Here is an 18,227-nt window from a genome sequence, read left to right as displayed (position 1 = left end):
TTTGGACTTAAAGCTCAATCAAAGGGCAATCTGGAGATTTGACTCCCTGGGCTGATCAAAATGAAAATGCTTGCAGTGTTTGGATATAAAGCCAGTTACCATGGGGAAGTGAAGCCCCCTTTCAGCATTAAGCAGTTGTTGAATCAAAACTACCGGCTGATTCCCCCATCCATCCACCAACTACACTCCCAACCATCACGCCTGCCCCAGCCTCTCTGGAAGAACATAGGGCAGTGCAGCACAGTACGGGCAGATCCTTGGGCCCATGAAGTTGAGTCATCCTTTATAAACCTATTCCACGATCAATCTAACCCTTCCTTTCTACACAGCCCATAACTGTACATCTTTCTTACGTCCAGGTGTCTTTCTCAGAGTCTGTTAAACTGAGGCTCTATGTCTAAAGGACAATGGTGCACTTCTTGCAGAGGTCTCTGGATAGCAGTCTGAAGCAGGTCTCATAGCTTATCTAAACTTCTTAGACTAGTTTTTCCATTTCAGGGTGAGAACCAGTGTCCTTTCAATCTGATGAGTCTCCAGCCAGTTCAAGCATGATTATCAAGGAATGGCTGAAGTCACTGACTACACTAAAACTGATGAGGCCAGACAAGATCCCAGCTGTAGCATTGAAGACCTGCACACTGGAGCTAGCTGCACCTCTAACCAAGTTGCTCCAGAACAGTTAAAAACCTAGCATCTATTTGGCAATGTAGAAAAACTACTCAAATGTTTGAAAAAAGCAGGACAAATCAAACCCAGCTAGTTACTGACCAACTCACAGTCCGGAGCAAAGTGCCATTTTTGGCATTGCTATCAAACAGCACTTAAGACTCAAGATTGTTTGATGTCATTTCCAGTGAACAGTTGTAAAGGAAGACAAAATAATTGTTACTCCAGATCCAATGCAGCACAAAAAAAACACGATAAGATAAAGAGCACAATAATTAAAAATATATAATAAATGTACAGGTAAGTGCAGAAGATAGCTCACCGATTACTGACTCACCAATACCCAGACTGATTTTCACCAGGACTCTTCAACTCAGACGTCACCACAGACCTGGTCCAAATATGAACCAAAGAACTGATTGAAGTAAGGTGATTGCCATTAATGTCAAAGCAGAACTTGACCAAGAGCAACATCAAGACTTCCTGGTGAACCTGAGGACAATCAATATTAATGACCAAAAACACTCCAGTCATACCTTGCACAACAGAAGATGGTTGTGGTTGTCAGAGGTCCATCATCCTCGTCCCAGAATATCACCAAGCAAGTGGAGATTAATTATGTGCACAGAGTTTATTTACTGATTTCATCCGGGAGGACCTTTTGTGTTCTATCGCTGAGCGGCAATAAACCATCTGATTGGCCTATCAGAGTTCTCTTTGGGAACTAGTTGCATTCTGATCTGGTTATTGTTCACGATTGCAGTTAATTTTAAAAAAAAGACATTTTGGCCAAGGTGGCAGGAGGTATCCAAAGAGACTACACAGCCCAAGTGTGTTTCCTTTGAGAAATGATGTTAGACGAAGGTTCGGTGAGATGCACATGACGTTTAAAGAATCAATAGATCTGGTAAGTGAAGCTGAGACAAAAGATCGAAGGAGCTGTAGTGAGAGGCAGGACGCTCTGCTGCTGCCATTTTTCATGCTCATTTGACCTTGCAAGGTCGAAGAGGGAAACCATATCCTCAGGTCAGAGCAAAGGAACAAAACCTTCAAATGACTTGGTGACGCTGGGAAAAACCCCAAATCTCTGAAGCCAAATCAATGTAACTTGTGTGAGTAGATTTTCGTTGAGATCACATCGAGATGGAATTAAGATGCAGAGTGAGGAATGATCTAATTGAAAGGGACAACAGGTTTGAAAGGATGCATAGTCTGCTCCATTTCTAAATTCCTTATTCTAGAAACCTTGAAGCTTAATCCTGCTTCACTTCCAACCTGGTTCACGTTTTAGGAGTTTACCTATTACCCAGTAACAAAAATAGGATTGAATCTGGAGCAGTGCTGACTAGTACTCATCAGCTTGAAAGAACAGAACTGCCTTTATTGTCTGAGTTCACACTACAAGATTAAAAGTAGAACAGATGGAAATACAAAAATATTTCACCTTGATGGCTTCAAAGTGCTCAAGTCCAGCAACGATAGGCTCTTCTCACCAGTGCAACTGCCAAGCAATTGGCAGCAGAAATCGCCAAGTAGGTAATGATAGGATAAACACAAATAATGTGGAACGACAGTTATTTACCCTCGATAGAATGCAGCAGCTTACTTCACCAGCATCTCCAACAATGATGGTAGCCAGAGTAACTGTGTCAATGGATGAAACAAGTGTTTATCTGCTTTCTTCACCAGCCTGTTGCCAATATTTGGGGAAGCCCAGTGGTTTAGCATTAAAGCTCCAGGGATGCAGGTTCGATCCTGACCTTTGATGGTGTCTATGTGGAAACTGAATGTTCTTCTTGCTAACATTTCTTTTTGAAAGCTCTGGATTCCTCCTGTGACTCAATGATGTGCAAGTTGGTAGGCTTACAGTGGATACAATCTTACTGGCTCTCCACTTGGACCTCTTCAACAACAATACATACGTCAGCCTGCAGTCTACTGACTGCTACGTGGTGTTCAATGTCACTATCCCCTCAGTACTAATTAATAATTTTCAAAACTTGGGCTGCTGTACCTCCTTCTGCAACTGGGTCCTTGACTTCCTGATCAGTCAGTGCAGATGAGAACTAATATCTCATCCTCACTGGCAATCAGCCTAGGTTGTGGGAACAGTTCAGTGTCAGCAAGAGTGAAGGTTCAGGAGCCTGATGGTTGAGGGCTCATAACTGTTCCTGAACCTGGTGGTGCGGGTCCTGCACCTACTTCCTGATGGCAGCAACAGGGAGAGGGCACGGGTTGGAAGGTGGGGGTCCTTGTTGATAGATGCTACTTTCCTGTGTTGGTTCTTTCATCCCAAGTTAAAGCCACCACCCCTCTGTTTGTTCCTGTTTGGACATAATTGAGATAGGTTTCAGCCATTTTTATGAAACACCATAGCCTACAAGTGAATTTACTCAAAACAATGTTCAATTACCATATCGTTCTGAGGCTCTAAATTGTGATAAATGCTGTAAATAGGGAAATTGTGTGATTTACCATGGGATGGTTTCAGAGTCACTCACAAGACCATAAGATATAGGAGCATAATAAGGCCATTCAGCCCATTGAGTCTGCTCCAACATTTGATCATGCCTGATTTATTATCCCTCTCAACCCCATTCTTCTGCCTTCTCCCCATAACCTTTGATGTCCTTACCAATCAAGAGCCTATTAACCTCCGTGTTACATATATCCAATGACACGGGCTGCACAGCCATTTGTGGCAATTAATTCCACAGATTCACCACCCTCTTGCTGAAGAAATTCCTCCTCATCCCTGTTCTAAAGGGATGACCTACCATTCTGAGGCTGTGCCCTCCGATCCTAGCCTTTTCCACTATCGGAAACATCCTCTCCATGTCCACTCTGTCTAGGCCTTTCAATATTCAAAAGGTTTCCATGAATTCCCCCATAAACTCCAGCGATTCATGCCCAGAACCATCATATGCTGTTCATACGTTAACCGTTTCGTTCCTGGGATCATTAGTTGTAAATCTCCTCTGGGCCCTCTCCAGCGCCAGCACATCCTTTCTTAGATATGGAGACCAAAACTGCTCACAGTACTCCAAATGTGGACTGATAAAGCCTCAGCATTATATCCTTGCTTTTATGATTCCACCACCCAGGAACAAAATAGCCGACTGAAATGAGTGGATACAATCAGTTCATCAAAGACAAAGCCCTCCCCAATGCTGACTGTATTTACGTGGAGTTCTGCCAGAAGAAAGCAGCATCTGTACCTAAGATCTCCTCCATCCAGGCTATGCCCTTTTCTTGCTACCATCAGGAAGGAGGTAGAGGAGCCTTGCTCAGGTCCCATATCACCAGGTTCAGGAACAGTTATCACCCAGCAACCACCAGGCTCCTGAACTGCTGATGATAACTTCATCACCACTACCCTGATCTGATTCTATGGCCTGCAAACTCACTGTTAGCTACTCTGTAAAAGTCATGTTCTCAGTATTATTTTGTTTTATCTTCTTTTGCACATTGGGTGTTTGTTATTCTACCTTAATGAACAGTTTTTTTTCATAAATTCTATTGCATTTCTTTTTTCCCTGTAAATACCTGCAAGAAAATAAATCTCAAGGTAGTACATATACACAGTTTTACAATAACTTTACTTTGAATTTTGAACTTTATATTCTAGTCCTCTTGAAATGAATACCTTGATTAAGGTAGCAATATCTAAAATAGGAGCTGCACATTTCCTGCCTGCAGAGTAACCTTGAATCTTCAGGTACCACTTTCCAACCTGGTGTCTGGATTTGAATCGGTCCAAGTGCCTCAGGCAGTCAATTTTGAAGCAGTATGGGTTCTATTCTCACCTAATATCAGGCCGTCCCTATGATGGACTGATGAGTTGTAGCAATATGTGAACAAAGGTGAAAATCTGCCCCAGTACGGTCTGCTTACAAGACAGATTAGTGGGCACAAAACAGACGGCTAATTTCACAGCTGACAAAAGTACATTACTGTTACAAATGTCTTGCTGTTCCCCGTGCACTTTCTCAGATAAACAGTGATTCATCTGTTATTTCAGGAGTTTACCTAACACCCAGCTAATAGCAAACGACAGGATAATATGATATGGTGTCTCTACATAGGTGGTTATATCTGCATTTCAATTGCCTTCTGAAAGATAGACTTTGATCAACCCTTTGACTAGATGTTATCAAGGCAAACACAGTAAACAAATTAATGAATTTTGAATTTTAAGTTACTTTTATTATGTTTCAACAGCAGGAAAATCATGTCACAATATCACCTCTATTTTTCCTGAAAGATTATTCCGTTTGATAGAGGCATAGTTCGAGTGGACAGCCAGGGACATTTTCATAGAATAGAACTATAGAACATTCCAGCACAGAAACAGGCCTTCTGGCCTTTCTTGGCCGTGCCTAACTATTTTTCTGCCTAGTCCCACTGACCTGCACCTGGACCATATCCCTCCATACACCTCTCATCCATGTACCTGTCCAAGTTTTTCTTAAATGTTAAAAGTGAGCCCGCATTTAGCACTTCATCTGGCAACTCATTCCACACTCCCACCACTCTCCGTGTGAAGAAGCCCCCCCCTAATGTTCCCTTTAAACTTTTCCCCCTTCACCCTTAACCCATGTCCTCTGGTTTTTTTCTCCCCTAGCCTCAGTGCCCAGGGCAGAACTGGCTAATACAAGGTGGCATAATTTTAAGGTGATTGGAGGAAAGTATAGGAGGATTTTGGAGGCAAGTTGTTCACACAGAGAGTAGCAAGTGAGTGGAATTAGCTGCTGGGGTGGTGGTGGAGGCAGATACATTAGGGGCATTTAACAGACTCGTAGATAAGATTTTTCAATGATTTTAAGTTACACTTCTCACGCTTTGAATTTTTTCAATGATTTTAAGTTCCCTGGCCCCCACCTCCTTATTTTCACCATGGACGTCCAGTCCCTATATACGTCCATCCCCCACCCAGACTGTCTCAAAGCTCTTCGCTTCTTTTTGGATTCCAGACCTAACCAATTCCCCTCTACCACCACTCTCCTCCGTCTAGCAGAATTAGTTCTTACTCTCAATAATTTCTCCTTTGTCTCCTCCCACTTCCTCCAAACCAAGGGTGTAGCCATGGGCACCCGCATGGGTCCCAGTTATGCCTGCCTTTTTGTTGGCTTGGTGGAACAGTCCATGTTCCAAGTCTATACCGGTATCCATCCCCCTCTTTTCCTTCGCTACATCGACGACTGCATTGGCGCTGCCTCCTGCACGCATGCTGAGCTCGTTGACTTCATTAACTTTGCCTCCAACTTTCACCCTGCCCTCAAATTTACCTATTCTATTTCCGACACCTCCTTCCCCTTTCTTGATCTTTCTGTCTCCATCTCTGGAGATGGCTTATCTACTGATATCTACCATAAGCCTACAGACTCTCACAGCTACCTGGACTATTCCTCTTCCCACCCTGTCTCTTGCAAAAAGGCTATCCCCTTCTCACAATTCCTCCGTCTCCGCCGCATCTGCTCTCAGGATGAGGCTTTTCATTCCAGGACGAAGGAGATGTCTTCCTTTTTTAAACAAAGGGGCTTCCCTTCGTCCACCATCAACTCTGCTCTCAAACTCATCTCTCCCATTTCCCGCACATCTGCCCTCACCTCATCCGCCTGCCTCCCCACTCGGGATAGGGTTCCCCTTGTCCTTACCTACCACCCCACCAGCCTCCAGGTCCAACGTATAATTCTCCGTAACTTCCACCACCTCCAACGGGATCCCACTACCAAGCATATCTTTCCCTCCCCCCCTTTCTGCTTTCCACAGGGATCGCTCCCTACGCAACTCCCTTGTCCACTCATCCCCCCCCCATCCCTTCCCACCGATCTCCCTCCTGGCACTTATCCTTGTAAACGGAACAAGTGCTACACCTGCCCTTACACTTCCTCACTCACCACCATTCAGGGCCCCAGACAGTCCTTCCAGGTGAGGCGACACTTCACCTGTGAGTCGGCTGGTGTGGTATACTGCGTCCGGTGCTCCCGGTGTGGCCTTCTATATATTGGTGATACCCGACGCAGACTGGGAGACCGTTTCACTGAACACCTATGCTCGGTCTGCCAGAGAAAGTAATCTCCCAGTGGCCACACATTTTAATTCCATGTCCCATTCCCATTCTGATATGTCTATCCATGGCCTCCTCTACTGTCAAGATGAAGCCACACTCAGGTTGGAGGAACAACACCTTTATATACTGGCTGGGTAGCCTCCAACCTGATGGCATGAACATTGACTTCTCTAACTTCCGTTAATGCCCCTCCTCCCCTTCTTACCCCATCCCTGACATCTTTAGTTGTTTGTTTTTTTCTCTCTCTCTCTGCCTGTTCTCCATCTCCCTCTGGTGCTCCCTTTCTTTCTCCCGAGGCCTCCCGTCCCATGATCCTTTCCCTTCTCCAGCTCTGTATCTGTGGTAAACTATGTATACCTGTCTGGGCACACCCCTCTGCTGACTGCTCCTGTGGCTCTTCCCACAGACCCCTGTATAAAGGCGATTGGGGCACTGCTCCTCCCTCAGTCTCCGAGATGTCGTGCTCCCTTTTTGCTGCTAATAAAAGCCTATCGTTCACTTCCCGTCTCCGAGAGTTATTGATGGTGCATCAGTATCACTTTCGCCAATCACCTTTCCAGCTCTTAGCTTCATCCCACCCCTTCTGGTCTTCTCCTATTTCCCATTTCCCCCTCCCCCTCCTACTTTCAAATCTCTTACTATCTTTCCTTTCAGTTAGTCCTGACGAAGGGTCTCGGCCCGAAACGTCGACAGTTCTTCTCCTTATAGATGCTGCCTGGCCTGCTGTGTTCCACCAGCATTTTGTGTGTGTTGTAGATACCATGGATGGTAGAAAAATGGCAGGTTATGTGGGAGGGAAGGGTTAGATTGATCTTAGAGTAGGTTAAATGTCAGCACAATATCGTGGGCTGTAGGGCCTGTACTGTGCTGTAATGTTCTATCTGTCTTTTCACAGAATATTTTCAACATTCTTTGTTTTTATTCTCAGTTGTAGTTCTGGCCCAGTTTTACACTGGAGCTAAATACCTGTTCCTTCTCAGTTCCTTTCGTTAGTTGTTTGTTTCTGGGGTTGGTCTCAACCTGAGTATAAGATCTGTTGTAGCGAGTGCAGTCTTCTTTGCGGCTCTACGTCCGGGGGAGCAGCATCGGAGCTGGTGATGCAAAAAGACTAAATAAACTCATCTGAAAGGCTGGATCCGACTTGGCTACAACCCGAACTCTTCTGAGTTAGAGGTCGAGAGGAGGTAACCAAACAGACGGTTATCCATCATGGACAATCAAGCTCATCCTCTCCATGACCTTCTGAATAAGTAGCGGAGCAACCTTTCGAACAGACTCATTCAACTCCGCTGTCACAAGGATCGTTACAGAAAATCTTCCCTACCAAATGCAATAAGCATATACAACAGTTCATTTCTGTGCGACAGAACAGTAGTCTCTGTTTTACTATTTTGTACATTATTATTCTATACATTGTTATTAGTTAATAACATTATTATATTTATGATTATTGCTAAGTGTGTTTTTAAATGTTGCTGCTGTAATGAAATAATTTCCCATTTGGAATCAATAAAGAACTTATTGTTATTGTTAACAGTTTGGTACCTGATACCTCACCTACCCAGCTGTTGTATAGTTGGGCTGTCATTTAAACCCACTAATGCCTTATTTAGGAAATGCTTGCTTAATACCAAGCCCAGCTGATCTTAAATGAACAGCAAGCAAGCATCCCAACGATCGTTGATTGAGATTATTAACAATGGGGTCAGGGGTTTTGGATGAGTTGTAAAGAAACCTCCCACCTCCCCCATATTTATATTTACAAATATGTAAATATTTTAATATGAATCAGTTTCCTTCTGTAAAAATAGTTAGAAACTGTTCAGACCTGTTTATGAAGATATAGTTGGGCTTGCATATTTCTCCTGTTTACATTACTGACCTCAAGCTGCTGAAATAATTCAGTAAGGAAACAATAAATTGGTTTGATGAGGGGATGCAGGAGTTTATAGAGATAGCAATCAAAAAGGCCTTGCAAATAATTGGGAAGGACTTACTCAGCATGTATGGGGAAATATTGTTGTGTTCCTTTGTACTCCTGAAGTATTATAGAGTCGTGGAGTTACACAGCAGGAAAATGGGATTTTTCGCACAATTCATCCACACCAAACAAGTTACCATTTTCCCATGTTTGGCCCATATCTTCTAAATCTTTCCTATCTGCATACAGTACCTACCTTTGGACAGATAGATGTGTACAAATACAGAATTAGCCACATGTATTTACAGCATTATGCTGTAGCCATATATGTCAAACTCAAGGCCCGTGGGCCAAATCCGGCCCGCGGTGGAATTATCTTTGGCCCGCGAGATAATATCTAATTACTATTAAAGCTGGCCCCAGTAATTGAAGCGCCTATGGCGTATGATATGGCTAATGCTGAGTTTATTCAGGTACCAGGTTTTCAGGGTTTTTAGTGTTTATTCGGCAGTCTTGCTCGGCAGTCTTCTTCATAAGAAACGGAATTTGTAAAGTGAAACACTTCGTAGTTATAGCAGAGACTGAGACACATGAGAGCAGGCTGAAAAAATGGAGGCAACGAAAGCTGCGTTCGCACGCGTCCGACTGATCCGGCCCGCATGAAGCTGCATTTTGCTCAATCCGGCCCGTGACCTAAAATGAGTTTGACACCCCTGCGGTATAGGCAGATTATTTTTCTATTCTTACCCAAAACCATCATGGTGCTCTGAGTGTGCCAGAAGTTATCCACATCGGGCAAAAAGTTAGAAAGAACTTCTGTTGACAGCCCAAGAATAATGGAGCCCAACCAAGAAAATGGCCATCTATTTAAGAAAGGAGTCCAGTGGAAGGGTTACCAGACACTGTGTGACATGACATGATAAAATACTTCCAGGCTTGAAAACATCAGAACCAAAACAGCCATCCAAATACCAACATGTAATTTATGTTTCGTGGCGTTGGACTATCGTCGATATTAAAAAGAGCAAGGCTAGAAAATGAGGAATGTGAAAACAAACTTCTCTTTGGCAGCACTGACTAATTTACTGTAATTCTGCTACCTAAAACCATTGACTAAAAATGGAAGCAAACCACATTTCTCTGCTTCCCTCAGCTTCCAGCTTCTCTGCTGGCACTGAGCAGGCCCCTACACTAAACAAACCCTTGGCGCTGCTGCTGTTATGACTCCCTTGTGCATGTCTGTGTGAGATCGAAGTCAGCAGGCTTACTGGTGACAGTTTGAGACAGGGGAGAGAATTGATTGAGGGAGGGGAGATGGACAAAGTTACAAGGGAAAGAGACTGGAGGTAGTATAGAAGAGCAAGGAGAGAGAAGTGTACATTTGTACCTATGAATATGTACATATGTAAATACTCATATGAGTATTCATATGTTCATATGAATATTCATATATTCACGTGAATCAGGAGTAGAGTAGACCCTTGGCTCCTCAAGCATACTTCACCATTTGTTAACGCAACTCCTAGTTTCATTCCTTGTTGAATAAAAGAGAGAAACATAACTCTGAGAAGGGGATGAAGAAACAGAAATGAAGAGAGAGTGATTCATGTATGGGGAACAATGTATCATCTCTCGTCATTTAAAAAACACTTCATCGTCTTATTTTCTCCCTTAGTGGAGGATCCCACATCCTCCCAGTTGATATCTGACCTACCGTGTTCTTGCTCACTCACTTAAACTGTCATCTGAAGCCTCTGTACGTCCTCGTCCCACTACCGCCAGCTCCACCACCAGCAGGCTTTGATGTTTTGCATTCGAGCCCTCACCAATCATTTATGTAGTTTGTGAACAGCTGGGGCCTCTGCACCAATTCCTTCAGCATCTGCTGGCCATCGTCTCCAAACCCGGAAATGCCCTACTTGTCCTACTCTGGGTTGCTATCCGTAAACCAGTCCTCAATCCACATCTAATATCATGTATCTTACCCCTAAATCACATTACCACTAATATCATGTACCTTACCCCTAAATCACATTACCACTAATAACATGTACCTTACCCCTAAATCACATTACCACTAATATCATGTAACTTACCCCTAAATCACATTACCACTAATATCATGTAACTTACCCCTAAATCACATTACCACTAATATCATGTACCTTACCCCTAAATCACATTACCACTAATATCATGTACCTTACCCCTAAATCACATTACCACTAATAACATGTACCTTACCCCTAAATCACATTACCACTAATATCATGTACCTTACCCCTAAATCACATTACCACTAATAACATGTACCTTACCCCTAAATCACATTACCACTAATATCATGTAACTTACCCCTAAATCACATTACCACTAATATCATGTACCTTACCCCTAAATCACATTATCACTAATATCATGTATCTTACCCCTAAATCACATTACCACTAATAACATGTACCTTACCCCTAAATCACATTACCACTAATAACATGTACCTTACCCCTAAATCACATTATCACTAATATCATGTAACTTACCCCTAAATCACATTACCACTAATATCATGTACCTTACCCCTAAATCACATTACCACTAATATCATGTACCTTACCCCTAAATCACATTACCACTAATAACATGTACCTTACCCCTAAATCACATTACCACTAATATCATGTAACTTACCCCTAAATCACATTACCACTAATATCATGTACCTTACCCCTAAATCACATTACCACTAATATCATGTAACTTACCCCTAAATCACATTACCACTAATATCATGTACCTTACCCCAAAATCACATTACCACTAATATCATGTACCTTACCCCTAAATCACATTACCACTAATAACATGTACCTTACCCCTAAATCACATTACCACTAATATCATGTACCTTACCCCTAAATCACATTATCACTAATATCATGTACCTTACCCCTAAATCACATTACCACTAATATCATGTACCTTACCCCTAAATCACATTACCACTAATATCATGTACCTTACCCCTAAATCACATTACCACTAATAACATGTACCTTACCCCTAAATCACATTACCACTAATATCATGTACCTTACCCCTAAATCACATTACCACTAATAACATGTACCTTACCCCTAAATCACATTACCACTAATATCATGTACCTTACCCCTAAATCACATTATCACTAATATCATGTACCTTACCCCTAAATTACATTACCACTAATATCATGTACCTTACCCCTAAATCACATTACCACTAATATCATGTACCTTACCCCTAAATTACATTACCACTAATAACATGTACCTTACCCCTAAATCACATTACCACAAATATCATGTACCTTACCCCTAAATTACATTATCACTAATATCATGCACCTTACCCCTAAATCACATTACCCTAATATCATGTACCTTACCCCTAAATTACATTATCACTAATATCATGTACCTTACCCCTAAATCACATTACCACTAATATCATGTATCTTACCCCTAAATCACATTACCACTAATATCATGTACCTTACCCCTAAATCACATTACCACTAATAACATGTACCTTACCCCTAAATCACATTACCACTAATATCATGTATCTTACCCCTAAATCACATTACCCCAATATCATGTATCTTACCCCTAAATCACATTACCACTAATATCATGTACCTTACCCCTAAATCACATTACCACTAATATCATGTACCTTACCCCTAAATTACATTATCACTAATATCATGTACCTTACCCCTAAATCACATTACCACTAATATCATGTACCTTACCCCTAAATTACATTATCACTAATATCATGTACCTTACCCCTAAATCACATTACCACTAATAACATGTACCTTACCCCTAAATCACATTACCACTAATAACATGTACCTTACCCCTAAATCACATTACCACTAATATCATGTACCTTACCCCTAAATCACATTACCACTAATATCATGTACCTTACCCCTAAATTACATTATCACTAATATCATGTACCTTACCCCTAAATCACATTACCACTAATAACATGTACCTTACCCCTAAATCACATTACCACTAATATCATGTACCTTACCCCTAAATTACATTATCACTAATATCATGTACCTTACCCCTAAATCACATTACCACTAATATCATGTACCTTACCCCTAAATTACATTATCACTAATATCATGTACCTTACCCCTAAATCACATTACCACTAATATCATGTACCTTACCCCTAAATTACATTACCCCTAAATTACATTACCCCTAAATCACATTACCCTAATATCATGTACCTTACCCCTAAATCACATTACCCCTAATATCATGTACCTTACCCCTAAATCACATTACCACTAATATCAAGTACCTTACCCCTAAATCACATTACCCCTAAATTACATTACTCCTAAATCACATTACCCCTAATAACATGTACCTTACCCCTAAATCACATTACCACTAATATCAAGTACCTTACCCCTAAATCACATTACCCCTAAATCACATTACCCTAATATCATGTACCTTACCCCTAAATCACATTACCCCTAATATCATGTCCCTTACCCCTAAATCACATTACCACTAATATCATGTACCTTACCCCTAAATCACATTACCCCTAAATTACATTACTCCTAAATCACATTACCCCTAATAACATGTACCTTACCCCTAAATCACATTACCACTAATATCAAGTACCTTACCCCTAAATCACATTACCCCTAAATTACATTACTCCTAAATCACATTACCCCTAATAACATGTACCTTACCCCTAAATCACGTTACCCTAATCACATGTACCTTACCCCTAAATCACATTAACCCTAATATCATGTACATTCATTTAATAATCTCTTCCATGGTACCCTATCCCTGTTGACTCCATGAAAATTAATTTATTAATTCTAATGATCCTGTTACTAATCTTTGTGTACGTGTGTGTTTGAGTGTATGTGTCTATAGTTCGTGTGAGTGCAATTTCTTGGCCTCCCCTTGTCGTCCAGCACTCTCTAGGATAATGTGGCTGGTTTTCCATTGCCCTTGGCAGTTTGGGTTATTTCTTATTTCTATCCATTTCATTTTCCTGAAATGGTTGTGTGTGGTTTTTCATTGTATTTCCCTGTGAATGCCTGCAAGAAAATGAATCTCAGTGTAAGATATAGTGACATACATGTACTTTGATTTCTGACCATACATTGGATTTCTATTCCTCCTGGGTTTTTGCCTTTCAGAATGTATTCTGCCTTTTCCTTTCGGCTCTGAAATGATAATCTAACAGCCGCCCTCGTTGAAATCCATTTGTTCCTGTTTTGCCTATTCGCTTGATCTAGTAATAGCATCTCATAACTCAGTACCTCCAACTTTTCTGTTTACAATGCCACCTACCTTTGTGTTACAGGCTTTCTATCCTACTGACAAGGCTGTTTATAAATATAACTAATTAGTCAGATCAGTAAATCAAAGCTTGTAATAACGTTAAAGATGGTCAGGCTAGATTTTCCACCCATTGACTAAGTACAATCAAATTTCTATCCTGCAGGACATTTGCTAAACAGCATTTAGTAAACACTTTGGCCAGCTGTACCTGACATGCAGTGTGAAGATATTTACAGTCCAATTCATTGGTACAGTCTTTTCACGGTCAGTGCCATTTACATGCATTTTACAGAGGGATTTGGACTGATTTAGGGCCCTTCCTCGTGTGCCCAAGCAAATACAGATATAATTGTAAGCAGTTGTTAGGTATGTTGATCAGGTTAATAAGGGGTTTCGGGACACAAACTAGGAAAGGGTTGGACTTCAATGCCCCAGAAACAATTCAGCTGTGCACCACCATTCCAGTTGGATTTTGGCCTATCTGCTTCACACATGACCTTTCTAGTTGGCCGCAAATGGAAGCTGCCACAAAAATAGCAAGTTTCTCAGAACTACGTGCGGTTGTATATAGCTTAAAGCAGAAATGCATTTTTGGTTAGAAAGCTGGCAACATATTAGGGATAGTCACCATGGCTTTGTGAGTGGTAGGTTGTGTCTAACAAATCTTATAGAGAAGAGGTTCCCAAGCTGGGCTCCACAAACCTCTCGGTTCATGGTAAGGGTCCTTGGCATAAAAAAAGGTTGAGAACCCCTGTACTAGAGTTCTTCAAGGTGGTTACCAGGAAAGTTGCTGAAAGAAGGACAGTGAATGTTATCTACATGGACTTTAGCAAGGCCTTTGACAAGATGCCACATGGTAGGCTGGTCAGGAAGATTCCAGTTGATTGGTATTCAGAATGAAGTAATAAATTGGATTGGACATTGGCTTTGCAGGAGAAGCCAAAGAGTGATAGTAGATGGCTGCCTCTCTGACTGGGAACTCATGCCACAGAGATCAGTGCTCAATCTGTTGCTGTTGTCACCTATACCAATGATCTGGATGATAATATGGTAAACTGGATCAGCAAATTTGCGATAACACCAAGGTTGGAGGCATAGTGGACAGCGTGGAAGACTATCAAAGCTTTCAGCAGGATCTGGACCAGCTGGAAATAATGGACTGAAAAATAGCAGGATGGAATTTAATGAAGACAAGTGTGAGGTGTTGCACTTGGGAAGACAAAACAGGGTTGCACCTACGCAGTGAGCGGTAGGGCACTGAGGCGTGTGGTAGAACAGAGGGATTTGTGAATACAAATCCATAATCCCTTGTAAGTGTCGACACAGGTAGATAGCTTTGTAAAGAGAGCTTTTGGCACATTGGACTTCAAGTATTGAGTACAGGAGCAAGGATGTTATGTTGAAGTGTCATTAGACGAGGCCTAATTTGGAGTATTGTGTGTAGTTTTGGTGACCTACCTACAGGAAGGCTGTCAATAAGATTGAATGAGTGCAGAGAAAATCTACAAGGATTTTGCCAGGATTTGAGAGCTTGAGTTATAGAGAAAAGTTGAATAGGGTAGGAAGTCATTTCCGTGGAGCATAGAAGAATGAGGGGGCATTTGATAGAGGCATACAAAATGTGAGGGGTATAAATATGGTAAATGCAAGCAGGCATTTTCCACTGAAGTTGGGTGAGAATTGAACTAGAGGTCATGGGTTAAGAGTGAAAGATGAAATGCTTAAGGGGAACATGAAGGGGATCTTCTCCACTCACTCAGAGGGTGGTTAGTGCTATGTTTGTAAAACGTTCAGGTAATTCAAAGAAAGATGCAAGATGTCTGAAAGTACAGGTGTGACTTTGTCTTTACTCTTAAACGAGGCACACGTGTATCATGTGGTAGCGTGGTCATGCAAGCAACTAACGCACTTTTACATATAACCCGCAAAGAACCATCCAAACAGTCAAGAATGCTCATACAAACAATATACACACACAAGACCACTCAAATACACCTGAAATATTAAACACACAACTGTTAGAGTGTGGAACGAGCTGCCAGCAGAAATAGAGGATGTAGGTTCGATTTCAACATTGAAGAGGAATTTGGATAAGTACACGGAAGGAAGAGGTATGGAGGCCAATAGTCCAGGTGTCAGTCGATGGGGCTAGGCAGAATAATAGTTCAGCATGGACTAGATGGGTTGAAAGGCCTGTTTCTTAGCTGTAGTGTTCTATGACTCTAGTTTCCCAGCATTCCCATATTACAGTTGTCATTACACTAAAATAATTACTTAGCAATGAAACACATTTTTATTACCTTATTTCTTTCAATTCAAACATAAATCTAAAGAGAAAATCTCTATTATTTCTTGGTCTTATTAATTCTACTTTAGGTTTCTGAAGGTATTAATTGTCCTTGGGAATTTGCAGAATAGTATTAGAAAATCAGTTATTCTGCAGAAGTCTGACTTCAATGAAGTCAAAGGAAACCACAATTAGATAGATTGTGAACACAGCTCCCAGTTCGCTGCAGCCCATTTTGCAATATTGTCCAAGACCATCTCATCAGCAGGGTTTGTTGAATAATCACTTTTAGAATCTAGGCACAAAAATGTATTGAATCTTGTTAAATTACGAGTGGGTACTTGCTGACCCCAGATTAACGAGTAGTAGTAGTATTTGCTTGATTTTTGACAGAAAATACTGTTTATTTTGTTTAGAGATACAACGTGAAATAGGCCTTTCTGGCCCAACGAGCTGTACCTCTCAGAACCCATCTACTGAACACTAGCCCAATCGCAGGACAACTTACAACGACCAATTAAGCACTAACGGCTGCGGGAGGCAACAGGAGCACCCAGAGAAAGCCCGTGCTGTTCACGGGGAGAACATGCAAACACCGGAACTGAACTCCAAACTCCAGAAGGCCCCAAGCTGTAGCAGATTCGCGCTAACCGCTATACCTCCCTTTTAGAGTTGCAGATTTGTACAACGCAGAAACAAGCTCTTTGACCCTCCATCTACACTAATCCCACTTGCCTGCACTACATCCAACTCCTGCTAAGCCCATTCAAGAGCCCGTCTAAATGCCTCTTAAATGTAGTGATTGTTTCTGAATCTCCACCCCCACCATCTCCTCTGGTGGCAAAATCTGGATATCAGCTAATGTCAAAAACCTCTCCCTCAAATCCCATTTTAAAACTCTTTCCTTTCTGATTTTTTTCTGAATGACATCTTGTTTGTGATACCCCTAACATGAGAAAATACATTCTGACTACCCTAACTAAGCCTTTTATAATTCTATACACCTCACTTCTCAGCCTTGTTTAGTCTAGAGTTAAACAAGCCCAGTCTACCTAAACACTCCCCAGAGCTCTCTAATCCAGGCAACGTCCTGGTATCTCTCCACTGTACTTCCACAAACACAACCACATCCTTCCTATTATATTGTGACAAGAACTGCATACAGTACTCCAGGTGCGGTCTCACCGGTGCTACAACATAATGTCCTAACATTGAAATTGTATGCCCTGCCCTATGAAGACAAGCATACCATAGGTCTTCTTCACCCTATCTACTCGTCTTGCCAGTTCTACTTCTTCCGTTTACTGCAAGCACCCGTTTACTGGGGAGTAGGCCACTGACAGCAGCTTGCCAGATTCCTCTGTCATGGGCCAAAGGTTGATCGGCCATCTGGTCCCTGCTTTCACCACATGACTTCATACGTCTTCTAGGCGAAGATGCTTCCTCTCCCAGGAATGAGGTCCTTAGAGCTTCTGTTGCCATTTGTGAAAGGGTGAAGAGGTAACAACCCCATCCCCTTAAAAAACCATTTTTTAAGGGGATGGGGTTGTTACCTCTTCATCCTTTCACAACAGGGCTTGGGACCGTCCATGGCCACTGAGAGGGAATTTTTCCACTGGGCTAAGTTTAGACAGGCTGCACTGCACTGAAGTTTTGGATCAGTGGAAGATATTACTGTTCACTTAAAAATGACGCTTCCGTGCCTCAGCCTCGAGTGATCAGAAGTGGAAGAGCCAATGAACACTTGCTGGTGACCTTTAACCACCACAAAGACCACTCAATATGTTAGAGTCTATGCTTTGACATAAGAAGGTAAAACTTACTTCCTGTTTTATACCTAAACAGGCAGCACTGAATTCTGCTCCGGCTCCATTAAAACTAATT

This window comes from Hemitrygon akajei, chromosome 14, assembly GCF_048418815.1.
Source record: "Hemitrygon akajei chromosome 14, sHemAka1.3, whole genome shotgun sequence".
Lineage (NCBI taxonomy): Eukaryota > Metazoa > Chordata > Chondrichthyes > Myliobatiformes > Dasyatidae > Hemitrygon > Hemitrygon akajei.
Note: the sequence above shows the minus strand (reverse complement) of the source record.